The 11,445-nt window shown below is 34.2% G+C and overlaps 1 pseudogene; it reads left to right on the forward strand.

Annotated features, from left to right (window-relative positions):
• The first annotated feature begins 410 nt into the window (after positions 1-410).
• On the forward strand, positions 411-913 carry LOC141492056 (dCTP pyrophosphatase 1 pseudogene; annotated as a pseudogene).
• The last annotated feature ends 10,532 nt before the right edge of the window (positions 914-11,445 follow it).

The following is an 11,445-nucleotide window of genomic DNA, read 5'->3' on the forward strand; positions in this document are numbered from 1 at the left end:
ATGAGGTGATACTTCTGAGTAGTTGTAATTTGCATTTCTTTAGTCAATAATGATTTAGAGCATTTTTCATAGCATTGTAGACAGCTTTGATACCTTCTGAAACCTGTCTGTTTATATCCTTTGACTGAGGAGCAATTGGGGAATGTATTCTTTTAAATTTTACTCTTTTCTCTATATATTTGAGAAATTAAGTCTTAGAGAAATGTGCTGTAATTTTTTGTGCAGTTCTCTTCTTTCCTTCTGATCTTGTCTGCACTGGTTTTGTTTTTTGCAAAAACATTTTTTAGTTTAATATCAAAACTACCCATTTTACATCCCACAGATATTGACAGTATGCTAGGAAGTTTCCCATGGCTTCAGAGTTAGTGGGTTCCTTGCAGTACTTGAGCCACCCCTTCCTCTACAGCACAATGCCAGGTGGTAGCGACCCTGGGGGTGCAGTAGCAGTGGGGTCAGCAGCAGTGAGACTATTTAGCTTCAGCCTGCAGCCCTAGATGGAGGACATCCAACCCATCCATACAGTGTTTGCAGAACAAGGCTGCAACTAGTTCCATAAACCAAGGAATCTTTTCTTGATGCATGTTGGAGAAGTGAATGAGCTGGTCAACATCTTTCAGCAGAAGCCTGATGGTTGACCTGGACTCTACCTAGACTGAAGCAGGATGAAGGAGGAGGGGAGGAGCTCAGTGAAGTCCTTATCTATCTAGTAGTCCTAGCATCATGATGCCATAGTGATTTGCCACAGGCTGTGCTGGCCAAGATGAAGACTAACCAGTGCCATTACCCAGTCTACCTTGCCAGTGACTCTCTCTGTAAGTACTCAAAGTTGTACCATGAAGGCATACTGTAGGCTGAGAGCCTTGACCCTATCCCCAGAGCCACAGAATGTGCATCTGTCTCCAAGGGCGCATAGGGCTTTAACTAAAGAACAGGACCTATGGAAGAAGGATGGAAGTGTGGGCCTGGACTGGAATCAGAATTTATGAAACTGACTGGTATGGGACAGGCCAGATTGGGAACCCACTGGCAAAACAGGGACACAAAATCCTTCTTCTCACAGCCTCCTTTAGTTGTATTACTAGATCCTAGAAATGCAAGATTCCTCCACCTAAATGCTACTAGAAGAGCTATTGGATAGAACATATGAATGGATGAGGTCCTTTCCAACTTGCTATTTTTATATTTAATAAAATGGTTTGGAATGGAAAAAATACTGACAGTATAGATATTGTTGACATATGTATAAAAATGATCATTAAATTCACAGGCACATACTAACCACAAGGAAAGAATATAGTTAGATGAAAGCATTCATGAAAAACTCTCAGGTAATCACAAATTTCAGTGAATTAGAGACTAATGTTAATATAGCAAAGTGAGTGTGCTGGGCTTGGGAATGGTGGGAGTCTATTTTATGCATAGAGAATACCTGAGGAAAAGACATAAAGAAATTGGACAAGTAGGAGGGAAAAGAACCCAAAGTGAGGAGAGAGAATAAGAAGGTAGAATCTTCTGCATCAACTTTCTATTGTTGGCAGTTGTATGCTGGTTAACATAAGATAATTATCTCTGTTAAAAGATTGCATAACTGACATACTTTATATTCTAATTTTCATTATTGACTTTTTTTATCATTTCATTGACCGTGTTCAATTTTTTTATACTCTTTAGTCTATTTTTCCAGTTACACGTAAAGGTAGTTTTCAATATTCATCCATTTGCAAGTTTATGAATTTCACACAGATTCCCTTCCCTCCCCCTTCCCATGTTGGCAAAAAAAAATATGGTAAAAGTTGTACAAGTATAATATTTTGGACATATTTGTCCTGTTGTGAAAGAGAAATTAGAACAGAAAATAAAAAAATTTCATGACTAAGAAAGAAAAACATAAAAGAAGTTTTTAAAAGTGACCATAATTTGCTTTGCTCTGAATTCAGAAACTATAAATTTTTTCTCTAGATGTGGATAGCATTTTCTCAGTATTGTCCACTAAACTGCTGAGAGAAGCTTTATCTATCATAGTTGATCATCTCAAAATGTTGTTGTTAATGTGAAAGACATTAGTTTGGTTCTCACTTCATTCAACATTAGTTCATGCAAATCTTTCCATACTTCTCTAAAGTCTGGCTACTCATGAATTTTTATAGAACAATACTACTCTATAGCATTCATATACCATAACTTGTTCAATCATTCTCCAATTGATGGGCATCTCCTCAATTTCCAGTTCTTTGTCACCATAAAAAGAGCTGCTATAATTTGCTTTTGTGGGACTTTTCCCATTTTTTAAAATGATCTCTTTAGGATAGAGTTCCAAATTGCTCTCTAGAATTGTTGGTTTGGCTCAAAATTCCACCAATGTATATTAGTGTCCCAGTTTTCCCACAGCCTCTCCAACATTGATCATTTTCCTTTTTTGTAGTCTTAGCCGATCTGATGGGCCACCACAGAGGGTTTTGTTAGTGCATTTATCTAATCAGTGATGACGAGGAGCATTTTTCCATGTAACTATAGATCACTACTTTAATTTCTTTTTTTTTTTGAAAACTGCCTGTTCATATTCTTTGACCATTTATCAATTGAAGAGTGACATGTTATCTTATAAATTTGATTTGGTTCTCTAAATATTTTAGAATGAGTGTTTTAACAGAAATACAAGCTATGAAAATTATTTCCCACCTTTCTGCATTTCTTCTAATCTTATCTCATTGGTTTAATTTGTGTAAAAACTTTAATTTAATTGGTCAAAATCATTCATTTTGCAATTTATAATGTTCTCTTTGTTTTGTCATAGATTTCTCCCCTCTCCATAGATTCAACAGATAGAGTATTTCTTTTTGTCTTAATTGGTCTAGGATATCACTCTTCATGTCTAAAATGCTGTACCCATTTTGATCTTATATTTCAGTAGAGGGTGTGAGATCAGGGTCTAAGCCTAGTTTTTTTTTTACATTCTACTTTACAGCCTCAGCAGTTTTTGTCAAATAGTAAGATCTTACCCCCAAACCTACTGCCTTTGGGTTTGTCAAACACTAGATGACTGTAATCATTTATTACTGCCCCTTTTGTACCTAATCCATTGGTCCATTTCTCTATTTCTTAGTCTATACCAAACAGTTTTGTTGACTGCCCTTTAGATCTAGTACAGCAATATAACTTTCTTTTGCATTTTTTTCATCAATTCCCTTGATATTCTTGACTTTTTGTTGCTCTGGATGAATTTTGTTACTATTTTTCTAGCTCTGTAAAAATGGTTTTGAGTAGTTTGATTGGTATGAGACTGAATAAGGAATTTAATTTGTGTAGTATTGTCATTTTTATTATATTAACTCAACCTAACCATGAACAATTGACATTTTATATCATTGCTTATATCTGACTTTATTTGTGTGAAAAGTATTTTGTGATTGTGTTCATATAGTTTCTGGTTTGTCTTGAGAGGTAAATTCCCAAGTATTTTATGTTGTCTACAATGGCCTTAAATGGAATTTCTCTTTCTATTTTTTGCTCTTGGGATTTATTGGTCAAATTTAGAAATTGCTGATGATTTATGTGGGTTTATATTATACCCTGCTACTTTGCTACAGTTGTTCATTGTTTAAAGTAGTTTTTTAGCTGATTTTCTAGGGTTCTCTAAGTAAATCATCATATTGCCTACAAAGAGTAAAGGTTTTGCTTCCTCAGTGCCTATTCTAATTCTTTCAATTTCTTTTTTCTTCTCTTATGGCTAAAGCTAACATTTTTAATACAATATTGAATAGTAATGGTGATAATGGGCATTCTAGTTCACCCCTCATCTTATTGAAAATGCTGCTAATTTATGGCCATTACATATATTTGTTGATGGTTATAGATAGATACTGCTTATTATTTTAAGGAAAATTCCATTTATTCCTCTAGAGTTTTTAAAATAAAAGGATAATTGTGTTTTTGTCAATGGATATTTTTTCAGTATCTATTGAGATAATCATATGATTTTTATTAATTATAAAGTTTAGTAGAATTCACTTGTAAAACCATCTGACTGTGGTGATATTTTCTTGGGGAGTTTATTGATAACTTCTTCATTTTATTCAGAAATGGAGTTATTTACCATACTTTCCCATGTATAACACACACCTTAATTTTGGGTCCCAAAATTTTAAAGAAAAATGTATTACATGAAGTTATTGAACTCAAATTTTATTCATCATGAAATTCAAGAACCTTCTGCTCATAGATTTCAGTAATCTTTTGGGTATCTGGTATATGTATGCATGCTTAGTCCATTCTGTTTCATGAATCTGAAGCTCCAATTATGTCCTTCTTTGAAATCAGTAACTTTTTTTTCATCAGCAATTCTTCTTGCCACATGCTGAAACATCTTTGTGGACACAGAAATTCTAATTGCCCTTTGTTCTTCAATTCTCTAAGTCAGGCCATTTTGCTGACTTGCCTCTCATGGAATTCTTCTGCCTTGGCATTTTCAGTAGGGTTTCTGCTTCCTATAGCCAGTCTTGGATTGCTTTCTCATTGGAGAAGGACCAAACAGGTTCAGCAGCATGATTTCCTTTCACTTTTGCAAACTGGATCACTTTGAACTTGAATTCAGAACTGAACAAAAATCTTTTCTGGGCCATTTCTGGGCAGAACATGGCAAAACTTAACCTAACATAATGGCAACAAATGTGAAACAATGAGCCCAAAGAAAACAAGCGTGAAAAAGCAGGAAATGCAAGTAAAAAATTCTACAACCACTTTATAAGATGCTCCCAGTTTTTAGACCCCCTATTTTTCAAAAAAGGGTGATTCTATACATGGGAAAATATGGTAAATATTTTATTTTCTCTTCTGTTAATCTGGGTAGCTTATATTTTTGCAAATATTCATCCATTTCACTTAGCTTATCAAATTTATTTGCATACAGTTGGGCAAAATAGCTCTGAAATATCTCTTCAATTTCCTCCTCATTGCTGATGAGTTCACCCTTTCCATTTTTAGTTTTCTTCTCTCTTTTTTTAAATCATATTAACCAAAGGTTTATCTGTTTTATTGGGTTTTTTCCATAAAACCAACTCAGTATTAGTTATTAGTTCAATAGTTTTCTTACTTTTGATTTCATTAATTTTTCCTTTGATTTTCAGAATTTCTATTTGGTATTTAATTGGGGGGGTTAATTTGTTTTTTTCTGGCTTTTTTAGTTCCATATTCAACTTACTGATCTCCTTTTTCTCTATTTTATTCATGTAAACATTTAGAGATATAAAATTTCCCCTATAAACTGTTTAGGTTACATCCCACAAGTATTGGTATGATGTCTTATCATTTTCAGTCTTCAATGAAATTGTTGATTATTTCTTTAAATTGTTGTTTGATCCACTCATTCTTTAAAATTAGGCTATTTAGTTTCCAATTAAATTTTAATCTACCTCTCCATGGCCCTTCATTACACATAATTTTCATTGCATTATGATGTGAAAATGATGCATTTTTAATTTTTATCTTTCTATAATTTATTGTAAGGTTTTTATGCTTAGAACATTGTCCGTTTTGTGTAAGTACCATGTACTTTAGAGAGAAAAGCATATTTCTTTCAATCCCCATTAAATTTTTCACCAAATGTCCATTATATCTGTTTTCTAAAATTCTATTCACCTTCTTATCTTCTTTCTTGCTTATTTTGTGGTTAGATTTATCTAATTCTGAGAGAAGGAGACTAAGGTTCCCTCTATTATACCTTTGCTGTCTACATTTTTCTGTAATATATTTGGTTTCTCCTCTAAGAACCTGTATGTTATACCATTTGTATGCATTTGATGCATATATGGTTAATATTTATATTATTTCACTGTGTATGGTATCTTTTAGAAAGATATAGCTATCTTCCTTATTCCTTTTAATGAGATATATTTTTCCTTTTGTTTTGTCTGAGATCAGGATTGCTACCCCTGTTTTTTTCTACTTCAATCGAAGCATAATATATTGTGCTTCAATGTGTTTCTTCTAAACAAACTTTTTTAAAATTTTTACCCTGTGTGTATCCTTCTGATTCAAATGTACTTCTTCTAAACAACATATTGTAGGATATTGGTCTTTGCTTCACTATAATATCTAATTATATTTGATGGGAGAATTCAACCCACTCCCATTTGCAGTTATAAGCACTAACTTCATGATACTTCCCCCATTTATATTTTTCTCTTTTGTTCCTCTTATCCCTCCTTACCATTGTTTTGTTTCTGACTGCTGCCCCTCGACCAGCCCTTCTTTCTATCAGTCCTTTTCCCTTTCCCCTTATACTTTTGTTTTTAACTTTTACTTTACCTTTACCATCACTTTTACTTCCCCCTTTTTATAATCCTCTTCTTACCCTTTCTTTTCTCTTCTCCCCAGTAGAGTAGGATAAATTTTAAACCCAATTGGGAATGTATGCTATTCCCTCTTAGTCAAATATATTAAGAATTAATATTTATTATTTCTGGTGGTGATTGCTGTATTCTTTCAAGGACTATTGTGTTCTCTTCTAAGATATTAGGAAAGTTTTCCATGACAACTTCCTGGAAAAAATATTTTTCCAGGGTCTTTTTTGATTTAGACTTTCAAGTAGACCAATAATTCATAATTTACTCTCCTGTATTTATTTTCTGGGTTAGTCATTTTTCCTAAAATGAACTTGGCACTATGTGGCCAAAGGATGTGAGTTTCAATTTCAGCTTTTGACCTTCCACTGAACAACCTGAATTAATTTTTTTAAGTATTGATTGATTTGAGATTCCAAAAGACTCTCAAAAGTCTTTTTCAGCACCACAATTACATACAAATTTCATGTAAAATAAACCATAAAATATTAAGCATTTAATCATTTGCTAGGCACAGGGGAAGGAAGGGAAGACAAAAATGAAATAACCTCTATCTTCAAAGGGATTATATTCTACCCGGGGAAAGAAAATAAATAAAGCAATGTGGGAAGGAAAGGAAAAGTCACTAGCAGCACACAAAACTTATGGATTTAAGTTCAAGTGAATTAACAAATTGAGAAAAGATCCTAGTGTTGAAGACACAATGCAATAAAGAGTATCAGGAATACAGAGGGATGAGAGGACACTATGAGAGGGAAATTAATGTTTTAGTTTTAGAATAATTTAGAAACATACACTAGTCCCTATTATTGGTAAATAAGTTAGAATCAAAATAAGATAGAAACCTTTTCCAATTCACTTTGTGCAATTTTCTTTCAGGTATTTTATATTAGAACCAAAGTAGACTTTTCATTATTTCTTAGTCATGTTCTAATCTTATCCATCATTCTATCTTTGATCTTACCTGCTCTAATGGGGAGATGAATTCCACACTCAACATCTCCCCTACCACACACAACACTTCCCCTACCACACACACACACACACACACACACACACACACACACACCAGTTTCTCCTATTTAATTCCTTTTAACTTATTCATTTTAGACTTGGAGAGATCTCGGATATTCTCTAGTTCAGATGTGTTCAACAAAGGGCAAGTGACTGGCAAAACTCCTGGAGTACAATCTGAACTAGATCAAAACTTATTTTGTGGTTTTCTTAATCAACATGGTACCAACAAGGATCTGTTTCTTCTTGAGTTTGACAACATTGCTCTAATTCAACTCAGTTATTTTCCAAATGAGAAAACAGACCACATAATAGTTAATTGACTTTCCCAAAATTACATACATAAGCAGCAGAATTAGAACCCAAATCTTCTGATTCCATAATCATTGCTCTTTCCAGTATGCCAGCTTGCCTCTCTATAGTACAAAGATTGAGAAGGATCCTTTAAGACTTAGCACAGTGTCATGCTCCTATCCCTCCCAGATTCCATCCATTATGTAGCACTGCTCATCTTTGTATCCTGCAGTCTTAGCACACAGCAATTGGTCAATAAACATGTTCAATGGAAAGAATATTTGAAGTGTATTCACAAGAACTGATTAAAGACCTAATTCTGCTATTTGCTATCTATTTGACTTTGAGCAAGTGATTTCATCATCAGTTTTGGCATCTATAAAATAAAATAGTTATGAATGATTAGGGCTCCGTGATGTGATGAAATTGACAAATCCTATAACTGGAGCTTGATATATTGTTTTGTTTGTTGTCTAGATTTAAGAAGATAATGGAAAAATTAAAGGTAGATTAAACTTAAAAGTGTGTTATGCATTATTTTTTATCATCTAGTAAACATTTACCAGCATGCTCATTCCTGCCTGAGCCAGACCTAAATTTCTAAATTGCTAAATTTCCTTACAACTCTAAAATTCCATAATAATTAATCAACAGCCCAAATCACACAAATCTAGCCATTAAAAGTCTTAAATATAGGGTCATAAGGTAAAAGATTAAAAGATCTAAAGGATCTCAAAGCTCATTTTATAGATAAAGACATTGTATATAAGTAATTTGCACAAAGTCAGACAAATTATAAATGTCAGAGTTTGGATTTGAATTCAGGTCCTCTGATTGTATATCTATCATTGTTTTCCCTAATCCTTGTAGTACCTCTTCTAGACAATACGTAGATAATTCAAAGGAATTAATCAGCAGACTGGTAGGGGTAAGATTTGGTTGGATAAACCTCACAAGTCCTTTTCAAATTAAAATTGTTCATGTGTAAAAGCAAGTTTTTCCAGCAAACTGGATATACACATTTTATTAAATTTATATAAATGAAAAGAGTTTAGGGATCAGGTAATACAACCCTCTAATTTTGAAGATGTAACCATTATCACAAAGCTCTTTGATAAAGAACTCTCTCTTCATTAGTAGAAAATACCCTATCCTTTGTGAAGAAAGGGCAAGACACAGTTGAGAAGAGTATAAAAACTTCAGTCTTCAACATTCTTCTGAACTCTTTAGGCTTGGAGTCAACTCATTCAACTGTTTTTGGTTTCCAACTTTAAGAGGGAAGATGTACAAGATCAATCCTACTTCAGTATACTGAAGGAAATGACTTTGGAAAGGCACAAGAGAAATTAATAATCTCTATCATATCCTTATTTTCTATCTTGATGTACTATAGGCTTCTGACAATTTTCCCTTGGCGGAGATCCAGAATTCTCTCTCTTGCTCAAGCTGATTTACCTTACACCCCCAATGGAAGAATTCCTTGACTCTGTAGGCTGGCAGCTATTCTCCTATGTATACATTCTCTGATTTTTTTTTGTTTGGCTACATTTTGGTTAAGTGAGTTTCCATGTTGTAATATATGATGTGTATTTAAATATTATATATATATTAAATATATATAAATACATATTTAAATCTACATATAGATTTAAATAAAAAGCTTGAGGTCATCCTTTCTCCCATTAATGACATAGTGATAAGAAATGAGATTGAACCTGATCATATCCCTTAGACCAGGGTAAGGGAATCTATTTTTCTGCCAATTGTCATTTGAATATTTAAAATATAATTCAGGGTGGCTAGGTGGCACAGTGGATAGAGCACCAGCCCTGGAGTCAGGAGTACCTGAGCCCAAATCCGGCCTCAGACACTTAATAATTACCTAGCTGTGTGGTCTTGGGTAAGCCACTGAACCCCATTGCCTTGCAAAAACCTAAAAAAAACCCAACAAACCATAATTCAGTCTATATCTATTCAAATCTTTAATTTACTTCTAAAAAGTACCTAGATTTATTGAGTTTTGCTCCTACTAGTGGTTGCCTTGGAACACCAGTAGACTTGTTGGGGTAAAATTTGGTTGGATAAACCTTACAAGTGCTTTTCAAATTAAAATTGTTCATGTATAAAAGCAAGTTTGTCCAGCAAACTAGATATATACATCTTAGCATACAGCCTAAAGACCAGAATTTCCCTACCCCTGCCTTATATTCTCTCAAAAGGAAGAAAAGTGGCCTCTAGTCCCAGCTTCCTGGAATGAATTAAAGTATTCCTTGGAGAAGGATAGGGGAGAAGAAGATAGAATAGTCTATTCTACCTTTCTTTGAACTACACAATGATACCCTCATGTGGCTGTGGGATAGCCATCCCCACATATGATGGCTCACTACAAAGGGAAAAAAAAGACCTAGTGAGTTCAAATAATTGCCCAGGGTCATGCAGCTTTTTTAATGTCTGAGCCAAGTTTAGAAACTCATCTCTTCATCTCTCAAGATCAGGAGCTCCCCAGTGCTCTTTCCTCTAAATTTCTTTCCTTTTCTCATGTTGAATAAGTGTTTGCTGGATTTGGTGAATTGAATTTCAACAGGGATTCATCTCTCCTAATTACCATCTGTCCTCTTCCAGAGTAAACAATGATTTCAGAGAAGCTACCATTACCACCTCCAGACTTCATCTTTTTTGACCCTTTGTATCTTCAAACAATTGCCCTTGATTAATTCCATTACTAATGAATTTTTTAAGCTCAATAAATATTTTCATTTCAGGATGTTCTTACCCTGAGGAGTTCTCAGTCTAAGACATTCTACAACTTTGTTATATCATATTCCCAAGGACTAAGGAAAACAAAGGTCACATAAACAATAAAAGGTTAAGTACAGCATAGGCCATGAAAAAAGAAAAAAAAAAGGACATTCATTAATAAATTGGATCAAACTGATTGAAATAGTCTCAAAGAATTATCCTGCTAAGTCAAATGCCCAAGCACATTTGTAAATAAAGTCTTTTTCTGTGACACAAATAGACCACAAAAGAGGACTTTACCCTGACACATCATCCCACTTTGTTTATTTTTTAATCCATTTTGCTTCCTGTTAAGAGGTTTCCTTCAAGAGCTCATCAATCAAGGGAAGGGAGAGAGGGAAATAGTGTGGAACCCAAGAGTCTTACAAAAAATGAATGTTGAAAATTATCTTTGAATGTAGTTGGAATCATAAATAAATAAATTTATTTTTTTAAAAAAGGTTCATTAACCTTCTCTTGAGCTAAACTGTCTGCCAGAGTTTCAGTGCTTTATGGTTCTTAAGGAAACAAACTGACTTCCAGGGAAGAGCCTAGATGGCAGTGCAAAGCTAGCATGTTCCCTATACAATGTTAAATGAAGCCTCAACCCAGACATTAAAGCTACAGATCCCACCAAAAAAAGACAAGATTGAAACAAATTTTCAACTGTAAACACCATGGAGGATCTTCAATGAAAGTCTGTCTCTTCTGGAGAAAAGGGAAAGTCTACCTACATAGGGGAGTGGAATAACCATTGGGAGGTTTTAACCACAGCATAGTCCAGGTCCTGGCAACTTGAAATAGCACAGGTCCTAGCAACTAAATAGCAATTCAAAGTCTTAACCCTGAGAATACCAGGGAAAAAGGAAGGACTAGGTTGGGAACAAACCACTCCATAGACAGATCCTGAACATAAAGGAGGAAATAACCTCTGCATTTGGCAACACTTGGGCTGCATAGGCAACTTTTTGGCCAGCAATAAGCCAGGGAACAGACCCCAAACGTAGTGCAAAAAACCCCC

The sequence above is a fragment of the Macrotis lagotis genome, chromosome 6 (assembly GCF_037893015.1).
Source record: "Macrotis lagotis isolate mMagLag1 chromosome 6, bilby.v1.9.chrom.fasta, whole genome shotgun sequence".
NCBI lineage: Eukaryota > Metazoa > Chordata > Mammalia > Peramelemorphia > Peramelidae > Macrotis > Macrotis lagotis.